Source organism: Pongo pygmaeus, chromosome 2, assembly GCF_028885625.2.
Source record: "Pongo pygmaeus isolate AG05252 chromosome 2, NHGRI_mPonPyg2-v2.0_pri, whole genome shotgun sequence".
NCBI lineage: Eukaryota > Metazoa > Chordata > Mammalia > Primates > Hominidae > Pongo > Pongo pygmaeus.
The window spans coordinates 12,688,483-12,704,842 of NC_085930.1; positions in this window are offsets into that span (position 1 = coordinate 12,688,483).

Below are 16,360 nucleotides of genomic sequence, written 5' to 3' on the forward strand. Positions count from 1 at the left end.
ATTTCAGTCACAGAAATGACACATAAAAAGGGATGCCTTCTCTAACATTAGAGTCAATGGCAATGGAAATTAAAACTTCAGGACGGTGAGACAAATTGTAACAGATTTGACGGAACTTTTGAATTCTTTTAACAGGATCCTGGGATGTAACCAATATTAAAATTAATTCTGTCATTAGATTAAGATGATCTTGCATTATTAATACTTTTCTTCTTTGGATTATTAAGGTAAATGTGCCAAGTAAGTATTACCTTTCTCTTTACAATAATATATTAAAATTATTTAAAATCTTATAATACATATAGTATGTCTGGTTTTATTTATTTTTAAAGGAAGCATAAACTTGGAAAACATAAAACAGACGATGATAAAAGTAGCCAAATGTCACAGTTACTGTATCTTGTGAGAGAGCAGGGTTTCTGATAAAATAAGCAATAAGCACAAATGGAAGCTTTTCTTCTTAATCATTACATATCTTCAGGAAATCATATTCATAAATGCTATCAAGAAGAACATGTTACAGATAATTTATACTCTAAATAGAAGATTCATTGTAGGCATTTTTAAAAATTTACTCATGACTTCAAAGGCTAAATAGTATTTTTGATTTTATGAAAACTTTGTTTTTGAAATCTAAGTGCTAATAGTGGAACATAACCTTGCTAATAAATATATTTTTTAAAAATCAAGACCTGGCACAACATCTCCATTCCTCCTATTAGTTTATAATATCGAAAATGCTCTTTAAATATTTTACATATGAAATTTCATAAATCTTACACTTCTCTGTTCTTCTTTATAAACTTGTGACTCTTTTTGTTTTGGTATTTTCTAACTACAGTATTTTTTGTAGGAATGACTGAAGCTTTCGGTGGGTTGAGAAGATGTCTGTGCAAGTGAACTTTACATGGAGTACAAATCACAATGCAGAATTTCTTGAATTTAATCAGATTAATTTTTATCCGTAAGTCTCATTTCAATTATTGTCATTTTCTTTCAGTTGTTAACCTGCCGATTCTAAGTCCTGGCCTGTAATATTATATTTATTTGGAACATTTCACTCTTGTTCCAGCATTCAATTTTTTTAATGAATATTTACGTCTATTTTTGGCATTTTACTTGGATTTTAAGTACAATTTTTTTGACATGTAGCACAAAGTAGTGTCAACGTATTTCTTTTCTTCACCATCTTAGCTACCATCTATTTCTTTTTTAAAGAAACAAAGCAAACACAATTTCTCTATGGTTAATTCTGTAACAACTTCAGTAGTATCACTAGGCTGCTTTAATTATTTAAAGATTCTAGAAACAGTTGTCTGTGGTGTGTGATATTTTCTTCTCTGTTACTTAATAACAAAACATATCTGTTGCATCGTTTATCCAACCTAAGAGACGTTTTTCTTCCTCCAGCAGATTCTCACTGTATCGTTTCTCTAGCCATCTGCCCTTTGGACTTAACTTGATGTGAATAAAATATGTGCAACTTATTTTGCTTTGGAATTATCTTTATATTTTACTGTATTTTTATTTACCTTCCTACAAAATAGGTAATAATACTTGACTAACTTGCATGGCTGGCAGGCATCTTTGACTTTAGTAAGTTCTTTGAGGCACTTGAATGCAAAAAGAAATTGAAATCCAAGACATTATTACTGTTGTTATGTAGAAAAATGATATTAAAATACAACTGTATCTTTATGCTTCCCCTGGGCCATTGTCCTTTATGTTTCCACTTTATTCACTTTTCTCTGTGTTAGACTGCCATGAATATAAATTTCATCGGAGATCAAAGGCTACCAAGTACAATGTGAGTCTTGAAACACCCCCTGTAAGGCAAGAATTAGTTAAGCTTCTTGGTCTCCTCCTCCTTAATTTATGTAACGGTCTATTCCTTTGGTAAGTGTATTTTATTTTCATGGAAGTATGACTCAGTAGGCATATGTATAACTACATGGAGATGCTGAATATGTAAGAAAGATATAATATGTTAGCTTAAAATCTAATTGTTCACATGAATGACTTGCCTTAGTAGAGTGGATGGTGCCTTCTTAAATCATGCATGACATAATTTTATTTTCTTTTTTCAAACATTTACAATAAATGTTTTGTCTTGTAATGGTTTTAATGTCAGCCTTTCTAGGTTTAAAATGCAATTTGAAAAATACATCTGTGCGAGGACAGTTTACGGATGTGCATATTTTTAGGTTACACTTGGGCTCACATTTTTCAGAGTAAGAGTCCATGGCGTTTCATTATACCCTTCATTTCCTTTCAGAGCAATGGGATTTGATTACTTGGAACAAAGCAATTCAGTTTTGTGTAAAATCAGTTGCCATGTTGCTTTGGATAGAACAGCCATCTCTTCAGCCTCTTGAGATTTTCCATTGAGGTCAAAATATGCCTACTGATGTCAGAAGCATGTGTACAAATTAGGTAGGAAAGAAAAAATTTGAAGGTTATAAAATAATAATGCATATTATACATTAACGAAAAAGTTTTTGGTTTGTAACTGCATTTCCCTTTATATTTGATGTTTAAAACTTTGAGATCAGAAAGAAGTATCTATCTTTTAAAGGATGAAAAAAAGTGACCGCTATACATTTATCGTTTTTTTATAACTCTTATTTTTGACATAAAATCAGATTTATAGAAAAGATGTAAGACTAGTACAAAACATTTTCTTAATTTCTTCCCCAAATGTTTACATTTTACTATATTTCAGAATAAGTTGAAGATATGACGTTCCTTCATATTAAAGAATTCAGTGCATATTACCTAAAAGCCCACATGTTCTTTTACATTATCACATAACAAGCAATAATTTTAGGAAATTAATCTCAATATAGTATCATTAGCTAATATGCAGACTTTATTCAGATTTTACCAATTATCCCAATAATGTCTTTTAGAACAAAAAAAATGCAGGATTATGTATTTTATTCAATCATGATATCTCTTTAGTCTTTTAATCTGGAATCGTCTCTTAGTTTTTAATTATGTTTTATAACATTGACATTTTCAAAGTGCACAGTTTGTAGAATGTCAGTCAATTTGGGTTTGTCTGATGTTTCATCATGATTGGATTCAGGGTATACAGTGTTGGCAGAAATACTAAGAAATAATATTATGTTCTTCTCACTGCGTCATCTCAGGAGGAACATGAGGCTGATTGTTTCTTTCCTAGGGATGTTACCACAGATCACTTGGTTAAGGCAGTGCAAGGTTTCCCAATTGACAAGTTAAACGCAAACATCTTTGAACATTGACAGTTTGAGTATAAGATTTGCTACTCTTCTTTTATCACCCAAGTTACAATCATCCCTGGTTTTACCCAAAGGGCATGTAAAATAAGGCAGGGCAAACATATTTCTGGGAATAATAGTGTGATGAAGTACAAAAAAGAGAGAAAGAAGGAAGGAAAGATAGGCAGAAAAAGAAGAATGGAGAAAAGCTCAGGCTTCAGGTAGATCTATGTTCAAATTTTGTTGTGCTATTTATTTTCTGAGTTTTGTTTTCAATTCCGACATGAGGATGCAATTTTCTACCTTTAATAGTATTTTGTAGGTTAAAAATCAGTTATATCTAGGGCATGGGAATAGCAAGTACTCAGCACTCAGTGTCATAGGTTACCAATCATAAATATTGTGAGATATGCTCACTTACCAACAGTAATTATGAGAAATTAGTGTGAATTTACATTACAATCTAAATGAAGCAAAGAAACCTGTTAGTATTAGTATCTGGTTGATTCATATTACTTGTTGAAATTCATATTAGTTGTTGCATCTTTGCCCTGACAATTTAAGCTGAAAAATGTACATGTGTTGAACAAGTTCTGCTGGTTGTTACTTAAAAAAAAAAAAAACAAAAAAAAAACTGGTTGTTACTTCTGCTGCATCTAACCTGTTGAAATATACCAAAATATACAGCTCTTTCCATTCTTAATGTTAATACAGTGTCAAAAAATTCATAATAGATATCTTTCATTCATGAAAGATAGTAATACTTAACACATTTCCTCTCTTTAATTTTCATTTTGACACTTCAGAAAAAGAGAAATTGTACACAATTTTTAAGGTACCTTTATTTTCCATTATAAAAAATATGTAAACATTATTTCAAAAGTAATAGAATAGCAACTCAAAGTAATAAAGTGAGAAAATATACAGTCGGGCTCTAATTTAGATTTCAAAGCAAAATATAAAGAACATGTATATTGGTAGATGATTACCAACATGAAAATACGTTCAGTTCTCAAGAAATCACTTTTATCATCTCAACTAAGATTAGCAAATTCAAAATATGTATTTATAACAGTTTAGATAATTAAATGATTCTATTTCATTGCATTTAATTTATATAGTAAAATTCATTTTGGTTTTGATTACATGTTTTATTGAAAAATGAGGCATAAAATTATTGTAGTGGTATTTTCTCTAGATTAACTCTGAAGCAAAATGTCATCTCTTAGTAGAGTTACCTTCAGAAGAAAAAAATAACAGAATGTCACATACTTTTACCAATGCTTATTTGGTAATACTTTGTATCATACAATGTTGGTTACCTTCCAAGCAGCTTTCCGTTCTATTTTCTTCGGTGCTAGCAAAAAATACATTTTATATGCCAGGTGTCCGTGGACTTCAAGAAAACTCCTGACCTCCAGGAATAAATTTTGATTACTTTAAACCGAAATAGGTAAATTATGAATACCACATAAAAATGAGGATGTGGTACATTTCTGGTAAAAGAATTGTAAAGGGACATCTTCTAGGTCCTGGAAATGATATAGAAGATATGAGATTTGATTTGACCCTATTTAGGCTACACACTGAGGATGGCAGAAGAGAAATTTTGGAAAATATGAAGATTGGGGGATTTGATAATGTTGTAAAACTGCGCAGTTAACTGAGTCTGAAATTGTAAACTTTTTGTTATGTGAGAAAATGAAATTGTCTTATTGTTTAAGTTACTTATGATTCATATTTGTGTTAACTGTGGCCAAAAGCACATTATCCATTTCAGGTGCTTCAACAGGAAAGTAAAGAGGTAAATAACATTATTTATTCAAATAGCTTTTTGACTACCCACTGTAATCTGCAAATTACTGTGCTGACTGCTAAGGATGCAATGAATTAAAACATCTCTCCAACCATCAATTGATTTTTATTAAAAAAATTAAGGCAAAATAGTAAAATTAAAATAAGAAGCAAGCATTAATTTTTATAAAACACTTCAATAAAGGAAAATAACATTAACTTCACATTTTCTTAACTAGTGTTTTAAGTTAAGTTAAATAAGACAATTCTGCAACATTCTAGACAGATCTTGATACATGCTAAGCACCAATGAGTTAACTAAAAATAGTAATATTTCAAAAGTAAATATTACTAGAATAAAGCTTTGTGATATAATAATGCATTCTGAATTGCAATAAGGAATCATTTTTAAATGTAATAATAAAGTACATAATGTTGTAAACCTGTATTTCACCTGTAAATTTCAAATTAAACATTTCTTTTAAAAGAAAAAAATTGTCACCTTGAAATACATGTAGAGAAAAACAACCACTTTAAACTTAAACACAGTAATAAAATTGTGCAACCTCTTAAATTATGGTGAAATTGTTATGTTATTACAGAAGTTCTGGGAATTTGCAAATTATAGAACTCTCAATATACCTTTAAAAGAGAACCCATCTCATCTATGGTTACTCCCAAATAGCCCTTCTTTTTACATGAGAATCATGTTAACCTTCTCTAAAATGGCTTTACAAAATCTTCCTTAAGCAAGTAAAATTAAGGCACTCTCTCATCCTACTCAAAGAAAAGTAGCATCATAAAAATAGCAATATTAATGAATATTAATGAAATGTTAATGAATCACTAGTCCATAGGTAGAAAGGTAATCCTACCATGTATTCTTGAATCCTTCATCAGAACCACCCAAACATCCCAATTTACATTCCTGTTTACATTTCCCTCCATCATAATTGGTAGTTTGCCACCATTTCTTTACTTGCTTGGAGGCATTATTCTAACTGAATACGTTCTGTGGGTAGAGAAGGAATCCTCCCTCACCAAGGCCGTCAATTTCACCACCTCTCCTTTTAGTTATTCTTGTTAGCTACTCTCCTTTTGCTTTTACTTACTTAAGACATGCCATTCATTCAGCAGATGCACTGACAGATACTTGACTGACATGTAAATTTATTCACAGGAAAGAAAAGAACATTTTTGTTCTGACGTTTTATTTTTATCTCTGTGTGCCATCTTTATTTGACAGATTATAAAGCCATATTCATATTAAAAAGCATCTTTGAATAAAGGCCATTTGCCATATCAATATTGTCTTTCCCCTCTTTTATTTTCATGGCCTTAGAAGGCTTACTGAAAATAACATTTTTTACATGCAGTGACAGTAATTCAAATAATGGTGAACAGTCATCCCTTCTCCCTTTCTTATTATTATTTCTGGTTATTCAAGGTATACAGAAAAAATGTCTATCATCTTCCTGTATCTTGGAAAGAAGTGGATTGGCACATGCTCTATTTGTCTTTTCCTGAAATGCAAGGAGAGATTATAATTTATGAGTAACAGGAAGTAAAATAATCAAACAAGACAATTTATAAACAAGAATCAGGAAGAAAACCTGTAGTATAATTTACTTAAGAAAGATCGCATATAAAATGACTGCCAAACTCTCCTTCATCCATCAATTAAATGAGAAAAAGAGCTTCAATTAAAATGTCTGCATTTAAAATTTGTAGGCTCAGTTTTTTTCCTACAAGTTTAGACATCAAAATCTGATAAAGTTTTTGTAAAATGCTACTTGAAAATATATATTTTCTGTATATTAAAATATATATATATTTCGTATGGGTAACTAATATTTTTGAGAAATAATACAGAGCAACATACCCATGGGATTCTTCATTCTATGTCAGAAATAAATCGTGTAGCTATGATCACTGAGTACATGTCAAGCCAAAAGCAACCCATAAACTCTACTCATGGACAGCCTAGTAGTTCTGAACATAAGTGGAATAAATAATATAAATGCCTATCAGATACTATGTCTTACACTTTAACCTCTTTAAGCTCGTTCTTTCCGTGACTAAGCTTATGCAAATGGTCCTCAAAAGCTAACATGTCTTCATTTGCAAGTTCATCCAGTTACTTCTAAATATCTTACAGGTAACTCACAGCGGTATGATAACTGGAGTGAATAAATGGGTCTTCTACCATACAGATGTAGGCTACTTGTATTTGTTAAGTGTGTGAGGATAGTTCCCCACTTAGGAAAATTTTCATATATGTGTTGATCCTTGCAGGATGATTTTCTGACACTTGTAAATCTAGACTATATACCCTAGAATCAAAAGTTATTCAAAGTCTCAAATAAATGCTTCATATCACAATGTAGATTTTGGAGAGATAAATCAAAAGAAAAAAATATACATGAAAAATATTGATAAATATAAGATGTAGGAATTAAAAAGTGACATAATGGAGTCTGTTTCCCTATAACTTGCATGAAGGTTAGAATCCAATGTTTTGCTTTACATTCAGTCTTGAGTGTCTGGGGCAGATAATGCTACCATATAGTAAGTACTTAATTAACAATTGCTGAGTAAAGAAACAAATGAGTAAATGCCCAGGAACTACACTTTTTAAAGATCCATATTAGCCACTGCTCAGGCTAAGTTTTTAATTCTATCTTTATATTTTCAATTTTCAGGGGTGCTTTGCTCTGAAATCTAAGAAAAAAATCGTGTTTATTACTTCAATTGAATCTTTCAATAGCAAGAAAATGTGTACTCTTTAAATAGTTGTTTTATCACTGATATTCTTAACATAAAGTTAAAAATTACTGCTCCAATAACTACTCATTCATCAGCTAATCTATTTTTAAGAATTCCCGAGAACAAAGGATCACGCAAACAACAAACATAATCACTTGGAACTTACTTTTAAATGTCTGTTGAGTTATTGAAATCAGTCTTCCGAGGACCCATTTGAAAACACTAACAGAAGGCAAGGAAAACCTGTTAATAATACAGTTTTTCTAGCTCTATGGTGGGAAAAGCATTTGCATCTTAGCCTTTAATTGAATCATTTATTTCCCTATTACCTGGGAGACAAAATTATGAGCCAACACCTGTTGGAAGAGTTTTTCTGACCCTTTCAGCTCATTCTTCTGTTACATTTGTAGCCACTCACCAGATGTGCTCATTGCACAATTGATTCTCTGTGCGTGGCTCTAAATGCTTCATGATGTACTTGGATGCAAGTTTTACTCACAAAATTCTAGAGTAGTCACTTTATTTGCATGAGAAATACCAATCCAAAACTCTACCACTTCATAATACACCAAGATGACGGATGAATCATAACTTTTCCAAAAAGCTGACTAGGAAAATATAAATTCACCTCAGGACACCTATACATTTCCACTTCCTTGGAATTTACAGTTTTACTGTAACAAATACATGGGATAAATCTATGTCATTGGTGACCATTTCCGTAGACATGTGTCATAGAAAGAGCCTCATTTCCTTTCATCGACATTAGTTTAATACTTGTTCACCCCTGACTTTAGTACTGACGTTTCTAATCTTTCAACAACAGTTCTTTCTCAGGAAGCTTTTCTCTGAATAACGTGAGAAATATTTTTTAAAGTATATTAATTGCCTCTTAGAGAAAGAAAATATTGCTTTATAAAAGAGTTGACTGATTTTTTATGTGATTTGATGTTATTAGTTACGTTTTACTACAATGTATTCATTATAAAATATGAGAATAATGCATAAAAGTAGTAAGAAAATCATGAATTTTCAACATTTTCTTCCATCTATTTTTCCATATATTAAGGATTTTTTAAAAACTCAAATTAAATGTATTAAATTTTTTTCCATGGTATTGCGTATCTTCAAAATGCCTGTTTAAAAATTTTTCGGGCCGAGTGCGGTGGCTCACGCCTGTAATCCCAGCACTTTGGGAGACCGAGGCGGGTGGATCAAGAGGTCGGGAGATCGAGACCATCCTGGCTAACACGGTGAAACCCCGTCTCTACCAAAAACACACACAAAAATTATCCGGGCGTGGTGGCGGCGCCTGTGGTCCCAGCTACTCGGGAGGCTGAGGCAGGAGAATGGCGGGAACCCGGGAGGCGGAGCTTGCAGTGAGCGGAGATGGCGCCACCGCACTCCAGCCTGGGCGACAGAGCAAGACTCCGTCTCAAAAAAAAAAAAAAAAAAAAAATTCATAACATAGCATTTTTTTACATGCTAAAAATATTTTTAATATTATTTGATATACAGAAATTCGTCCATTTTGTGGAATCAAAACTATAATTTTTTCTAATATTTTCTTATGTGTTCACCCAAATCTCACTTTGAAGTGTAGTTTCCATAATCCCCACATGTCATGGAAGGCACCAGGTGAAGATAACTGAATCACGGGAGCAGTTTCCCCCATCCTGTTCTGGCGACAGTCAGTTAGTTCCCAAGAGATCTGATTGTTTCGTAAGGGGCTTTTCTCCTCCTTCACTCTGCACTTCTCCCTGCTGCCACCACGTGAAGAAGGACGTGTTTGCTTCTCCTTCTTCCATGATAGTAAGTTTTCTGAGATATCCGCAGTCATGCTGAACTGTGACTCAATTAAATCTCTTTTCTTTAAAAATTACCCAGTCTTGGGTGTGGCTTTACTAGCAGAGTGAGAACAGACTAATACCTTTCTGTCATATTTATCTCTAGAAGTTTCACTCCCTTCAATTATAATCTTAGTTTTATTGTAATTTTATTTTAAAATATTTAAGTATTAAATGCATGTGAATTGTATTTAGCTGCATAGTGTCAATACAATTGGAGTTAAAATATATTACATACATTTTCTTTTTTTTTCTTTCACTGAATTATGTAGTCTATTGCTATTTTGAAAACAATGTTTAACATAATACATTCTCACTTGGTAATTGAGTGTGTGTAAAAATTATTTTGCTTTGTGTTTAATTGTTATTAAATTTATTGTATTTAAAATATTCATGTATCATTTGCTTATCATAAATTTTCTGAATATAAAGTCACATCATGTACATAATATTAAACTTCCTCCATTTTACATAGCACTGCTCACCATTGAAGTTTTGTGCCTGTTTATATTCTGAATGATTTCATTGGGAGGCTGAATTGCTACTCTGTGACTGAAATGTGAGTGTTCCACCTTCCAAAATTCAAATTGCAGTGTAACTTATTGAGCAAAGAAACCCATGTTTGCAGATAAGCTAGAAAGTAAAACTGAGAAGTCAGAGAGCTAATTTCTTAGAGTGGGTATGCTAGTTCTACACGTATAAAATAGGTGTCATTTTGACAGCCCTGCTATCATACCTTTACTATGTTTTTGCTAACTGCACCACAATTTTCCTTGAGGCACCGCTATATGCCCTATGCCTTATCAGTCTGTCTAGACTACCAGTCAAGCTACTTATCCCACTCTGGTAAAATGATGGGTACAGGATACAGGTAACAACAATTAATGTCCCTTGATCCTGGGAATTTGGATCTTGAGCTAAGGTAACCTAAAGCTGGAAATAATGAATTTGCATTATTCATATGGCAATGCCCAGAGACATTTCCTGCTAGTAGACTCTTTCCCTGGCCTCATTGTTCAAAACATTTATTTTTGAATTCCAGGAGTTACTTTTTGCTTTGGAAGGATTTATTTCATTTGGCTTTTTTATTTTTTACTTCTATGTCAAACTTAGCCAGAGATATTATCACAGAGAATGCTGCAACATAGTTTAAGAAAAAAATGCAATAATTTTTCAAAGGTTAACTCCATTATTCTCTAATTATTTGATAGACATATTGAAAATATTTTAAAGAATAAAGTATTGTGACATTACTGGATACTATTTTTCTTTTGAAAAAACATTTTGGTATGATTTTAGAATTGTTATGTATTTTTTTTTTGGGGGGGGACAGTCTCGCACTGTCACCCAGGCCAGAGTGCAGTGGCATGATCTTGGCTCACTGCAAGCTCCGCCTCCCGGGTTCCTGCCTTTCTCCTGCCTCAGCCTCCCGAGTAGCTGGGACTACCGGCGCCCGCCACCACGCCCGGCTAATTTTTTGTATTTTTTAGTAGAGCTGGGATTTCACCGTGTTAGCCAGGGTGGTCTCGATCTCCTGACCTCGTGATCTGCCCGCCTCAGTCTCCCAAAGTGCTAGGATTACAGGCGTGAGCCACCGCACCAGGCCTAATAGTTGTTTTTGAATTGTTATGTAATACTTGTAAAATATCATGATGCACATAATATTTTAATACATGCATACAATCTATAATGATCAAATCAGGGCAATTAGAATATATAATTACTTCAAACATTCATAATTTTTTTGTGTTGGGAACATTTCACACCTTCTCTTCTAGCTATTTTGAAATATACAGCAAATTCTTAACTAAGTCACCGTACTCTGCTATTGAACACTGTAAATTATTCCTTTTTTTTTTTTTTGAGACGGAGTCTTGCTCTGTCGCCTGGGCTGGAGTGCGGTGGTGCCATCTCGGCTCACTGCAAGCTCCGCCTCCCGGGTTCACGCCATTCTCCTGCCTCAGCCTCCCGAGTAGCTGGGATTACAGGCGCTGCCACCACGCCCGGCTAATTTTTTGTATTTTTATTAGAGACGGGGTTTCACCGTGTTAGCCAGGATGATCTCGATCTCCTGACCTCGTGATCTGCCCGCCTCAGCCTCCCAAAGTGCTGGGATTACAGGCGTGAGCCACCGCGCCCGGCCAGAAATTATTCCTTTTATATGACTATATTTACACTAATTAACTAATCCCTCTTCATATCCCCACCCCACCCATCACTCTGGTCACCATCATTCTACTCTACCTGCAGGATATCAAACTTGTTTAGCTCCCACATAGGAGTGAGAATATGTGATACTTGTCTTTTTGTGCCTGGTGTATTTCACTTAACATGACCTCCAGTTTTATCCATGATGCTGGAAATTACAGAATTTCACTGTTTTACGGCTGAATTGTATTCCGTGGAGCATATATTCTACGTTTTCTTCACCCATTCTTCCACTGATAGACTCATAGTTTGACTCCATATCTTGCTATTATAAATAGTGATACAATAAACATAAGAGTAGAGGTATTGTTTTGATATACACATTTCTTTTCCTTTGGATAAACACCCGGTAATGGGACTGCAGGATCCCATAGTAGTTTTACTTTTACTTTTTAAAGAAACCCCCAAAATGTTTTCCATAATGGCTATGCTAATTACACTCCCACCAGAGTTCACTTTTCACTACATTCTTTCCATAATATGTAACTTTTTGTGTTTTTAACGATAGCCATTCTTACTGAGGTAAGATAATATCTCACTGTGGTTTTGATTAACATTTCCCTGATGATTAGTATTGGTGAGCTAATTTAATATATATGTTGGCCATTTCTATATCTGCATTTGAAAAATATCTACTAAGATCCTTTCCCAAGTTTTTAATTAGATTATTACTAATTTTTTGCTTTTGAGTTGTTTGCATTACTTTTATATTCTGAATATTAGTTGTCTGCTGGATAGAATATCTGCTCCCATTTTGAAGGTTTTTTTTTTTCAGTCTGTTGTTTCCTTTACTGTGTAGAAGCTTTTTGGTTTAATTTACTTCATTTATCTATTTTTCTTTTGGTTGCCTGTGGTTTTGAACTCTTAGCCATAAAACGTTTGCTTAGATCAATATCCCTAACTGTTTCCTCTGTTTTCTTCTAGTAGTTTCAGAATTTGGGACCATATGTTTAAGTCATTGATCTATTTGGAGTTTAGAAATACTTTGGAGACATAAAGAAATACTTTGTTTCTTCTTTATTTTGAATATGGTGAGACATAGGGGTCTAGTTTCATTCTTATGCATATGGAAGTCCTGTTTTCCCAACATTTTTTGAAGAGACTACTTTCCCCAGTGAATATTATGGCATTTATTTCTTGGTTCTTTATTCTGTTTTATTGGCCTGTGTGTCTATTTTAATGTTAATATTATACTGCTTCAGTTACTCTGGCTTTGTAGTATATTTGAAGTCAGGTAGTGTGATAACTCTGATGTTTCTTTGTTGATTGTCTACCTAGATGATATGTGCATTCCTGAAAGGGAGCTGTTAAAGTCTATTTTTATTGTATTGTGGTCTTTCTTTTTAGAACTAGTAATATTTGCTTCATATATTTATGGAGTGTTGGGTGCATATTTACTTACAATTTTTATATCCTCTTGATTTATTGATCCTTTTATCAATATGTAATGACATTCTCTTTTTTTGTTTTATGACTTAGAGTCTACTCGACACAGGTGTAGCAACTCCTCTATGCTTTTGTGTGCAGAATGTCTTTTTTCATCTCTTCACTTTCAGTCTATCTGTGCATTTATGGGTGAAGTAAATTTCTTGTAGGCAACACATAGTGAGGTCTTGTTTCTTTATAAGTTCAGCCAATCTGTACGTTTTAATTAGGGAATTTAAACTGTTTACATTAAAAGTTATTGAGAGGGGAGGACTTCTGTCATTTTGTTTACTGATGTCTGATTGTTTTATATGTCATTTGTTGCTTTCTTTCTCTTTAAAGTTTACCTTTCAATTTGGCATTTTCTATAGTGATAACATTTGACACCATTGTTTTTCTCATTTATGTATCTGTTCTACTTGTTTTACACTTTTGTGTGTTTTCTTGATGGTAGATATTGTCCTTTTCCTTCCAGAAGTAAGACTCCCATAGTCATTTCTCATGGAGCCAATGTAGTGGTGATGAATTCCACTAGATTTTTCTTATCTGGGAAATACTTTGTTTCTTCTTTATTTTTGAAAAAAATAGCTTTGCTTGATATAGTATGCTTGGCACAGATTTTTTTTTTTTCTTTTAGTATTTGGAATATAGCATCCCCTTCTCTTCTGGACTATAAGGTTTCTGCCAAGAAATGTACTGTTCTAATGAGGAGTCTCTTATAAGTAACTTGATACATCTTGATACATTTCTCTTGTTTTCTAGAATCTTCTCTGATTTTTGACAGCTTGACTGTAAACTGCTTTGGAGAAGACCTATTTGGATTGAATCTATTTGCAACTCTTTCTTCTTTCTGTATCCGGATGTGTATATGTCTTGCAAGACTTGGAAGTTTTTCAGGTATTATTTTGACAAATCGGTTTTCTATGCATTTGCTCATCTCTTTTCTTTCTGGAACTTCCCAAAATAGAATATTTGGTCACTTTATGGAGCCTAACATGTTATGCAGGCTTTCTTCATTTATTAATTTTTGTCTGACTTGGTAATTTCAAAAGATTTGTGGTCAAGCTCAGAAATTATTTATTCTGCTTGACTTAGTTTATTGTTGAATGTTTCAATTGTATTTTTATTTTATTCTACTGGTCTGGTCTTCAGACATCAATGGTGGAAGAGGTAGTTCAGGTGTGTTGGTCGTTAGGCCTCTGGCAGTCTACATGTGTGAAATCTGTGGAATTTCCCAAAAGATTTGTCCTTGAACCTCTAGGCAGCATGTTCAAATGCTGGTGGTGGCAGTAGCAGGCTGAGTATGCAGGTGTTTGAGCTCCTGGGTAGTGTCTATGGCATGAACAGTGGCTGTAATGGCAGTAGGCCTACCATCAGGCTCCTGAAAGGCACACATATATGCCAGCATTGGTGAGTGTGGGCTGAGCAGGCTTATTTCCGTGTTCCTGGGTGGCATGTGCAAGTGGGTGCCAGTGGTCACAGGCTGAATGGGCTAGTCCCTGGACCTCTGGGAAGTGTATACTGGCACTGAGGGCAGCAGGTAGAATAGACTGTCCTTAGGCCTTGAAAGAATGTGTGAGTAAGCCAATTCTTTTCTCCTGATATAATTTTAAAATATTTTTTCTAAACATTATATGTACATATATAATAATGCACTTGTGTTTATGTGTGTGTATGTGTGTGTGTGTTTGTACAGATAGGTCTATTTTTCTATCATGCTTAATAATATTAAATGTAATTTATAAATGATACATTTGTACATATATATTATTGTAGATGCAATTTTAGCCTATTCTTTTTATGTAATAAGGTATTATATGATTTATTGTTTTAATATTACCTTAATGGGGGCTGGGCCCAGTGTGTCACGCCTATATTCCCAGTACTTTGGGATGGCGAGACAGGCGGATCATTTGAGGCCAGGAGTTCAAGACCATCCTGGCCAATATAGTGAAACCACATCTCTACTAAAAATATAGAAATTAGCCAGGTGTGGTAGTGCACACTTCCAATCCCAGCTACTTGGGAGTCTGAGGAAGGAGAATCACTTGAACCCAGGAGGAAGAGGTTGCAGCGAGCTGAGATCACACCACTGCACTCCAGCCTGGGTGACAGAGCGAGACTCTGTGTATCAGTCAGCGTTCTCTAGAGGGACAGTACTAGCCATTGCTTCTCCCATGCAAAGTGCACAAAATCAGGTGAATTGCTCAAAGTCTCTGTCTCCAAGAAGAAAAATATCTTAATAGGTATATATTGTTAAATGTTATAGGAGAATTATAATGTATTGAAACATTCCCTAATTGTAAACACAGAATAGTAAAATGTTTACCTATATTTAATTTTACACATGTACTGTAAAGTATTAATTAATAAAAATTAATATAAAGTAAATATTTACATCTCAATAATTCTGTGACAGTATACTTGAAGGAGAATCAGTTTGCTTAAAAGAAAATGTTTGTTTTTTCGGTTTGAATAATGAGAGTTATATTCTTATCCCATACGTGTTGGTAATTTTAAGTATGTTAAATCATATTTTCGCATATCAAGGTAAGTAAAATAGGCATACAAGAGGATACAAACATTATTTATACTTTTAAAATCTCTTCATTCTAAGAGCCTATTTAGACAATCAAATCTATTCAGTAGTTTCAAAATAGATATTTTTGTAAGCAAAATATTTTAATTTGTGCCATTCTTAACGTCTTAGTTTTTTTGTTTCTATAACACAATACCACATACTTGGTAATTTATAAAGAAAATAAATCTATGTAGCATATAGTTCTAGAGTCTGGGAAGTGCAAGTGCATGGCACCAGCATCTGCTCAGCACCTGGTGAGGGCCTTTTTGCTCAGTCATCAGAATGGCTGACAGTTTCACATGGCAAGAGGGACAGGGAAGATAAGAGTCCTTGAAATAGAGAAGAAATGTGAGTTAAATTTATCCCTTTATCAGGATCCCTTTTCTGTGATAACTAAGACACTCCACAATAACAGCATTAATCCATTTATGAAGTAGATCCCTCTTGACCTATTCACTTTTTAAAAGTTCCATCTCTTAATACTGTCACAATGGCAA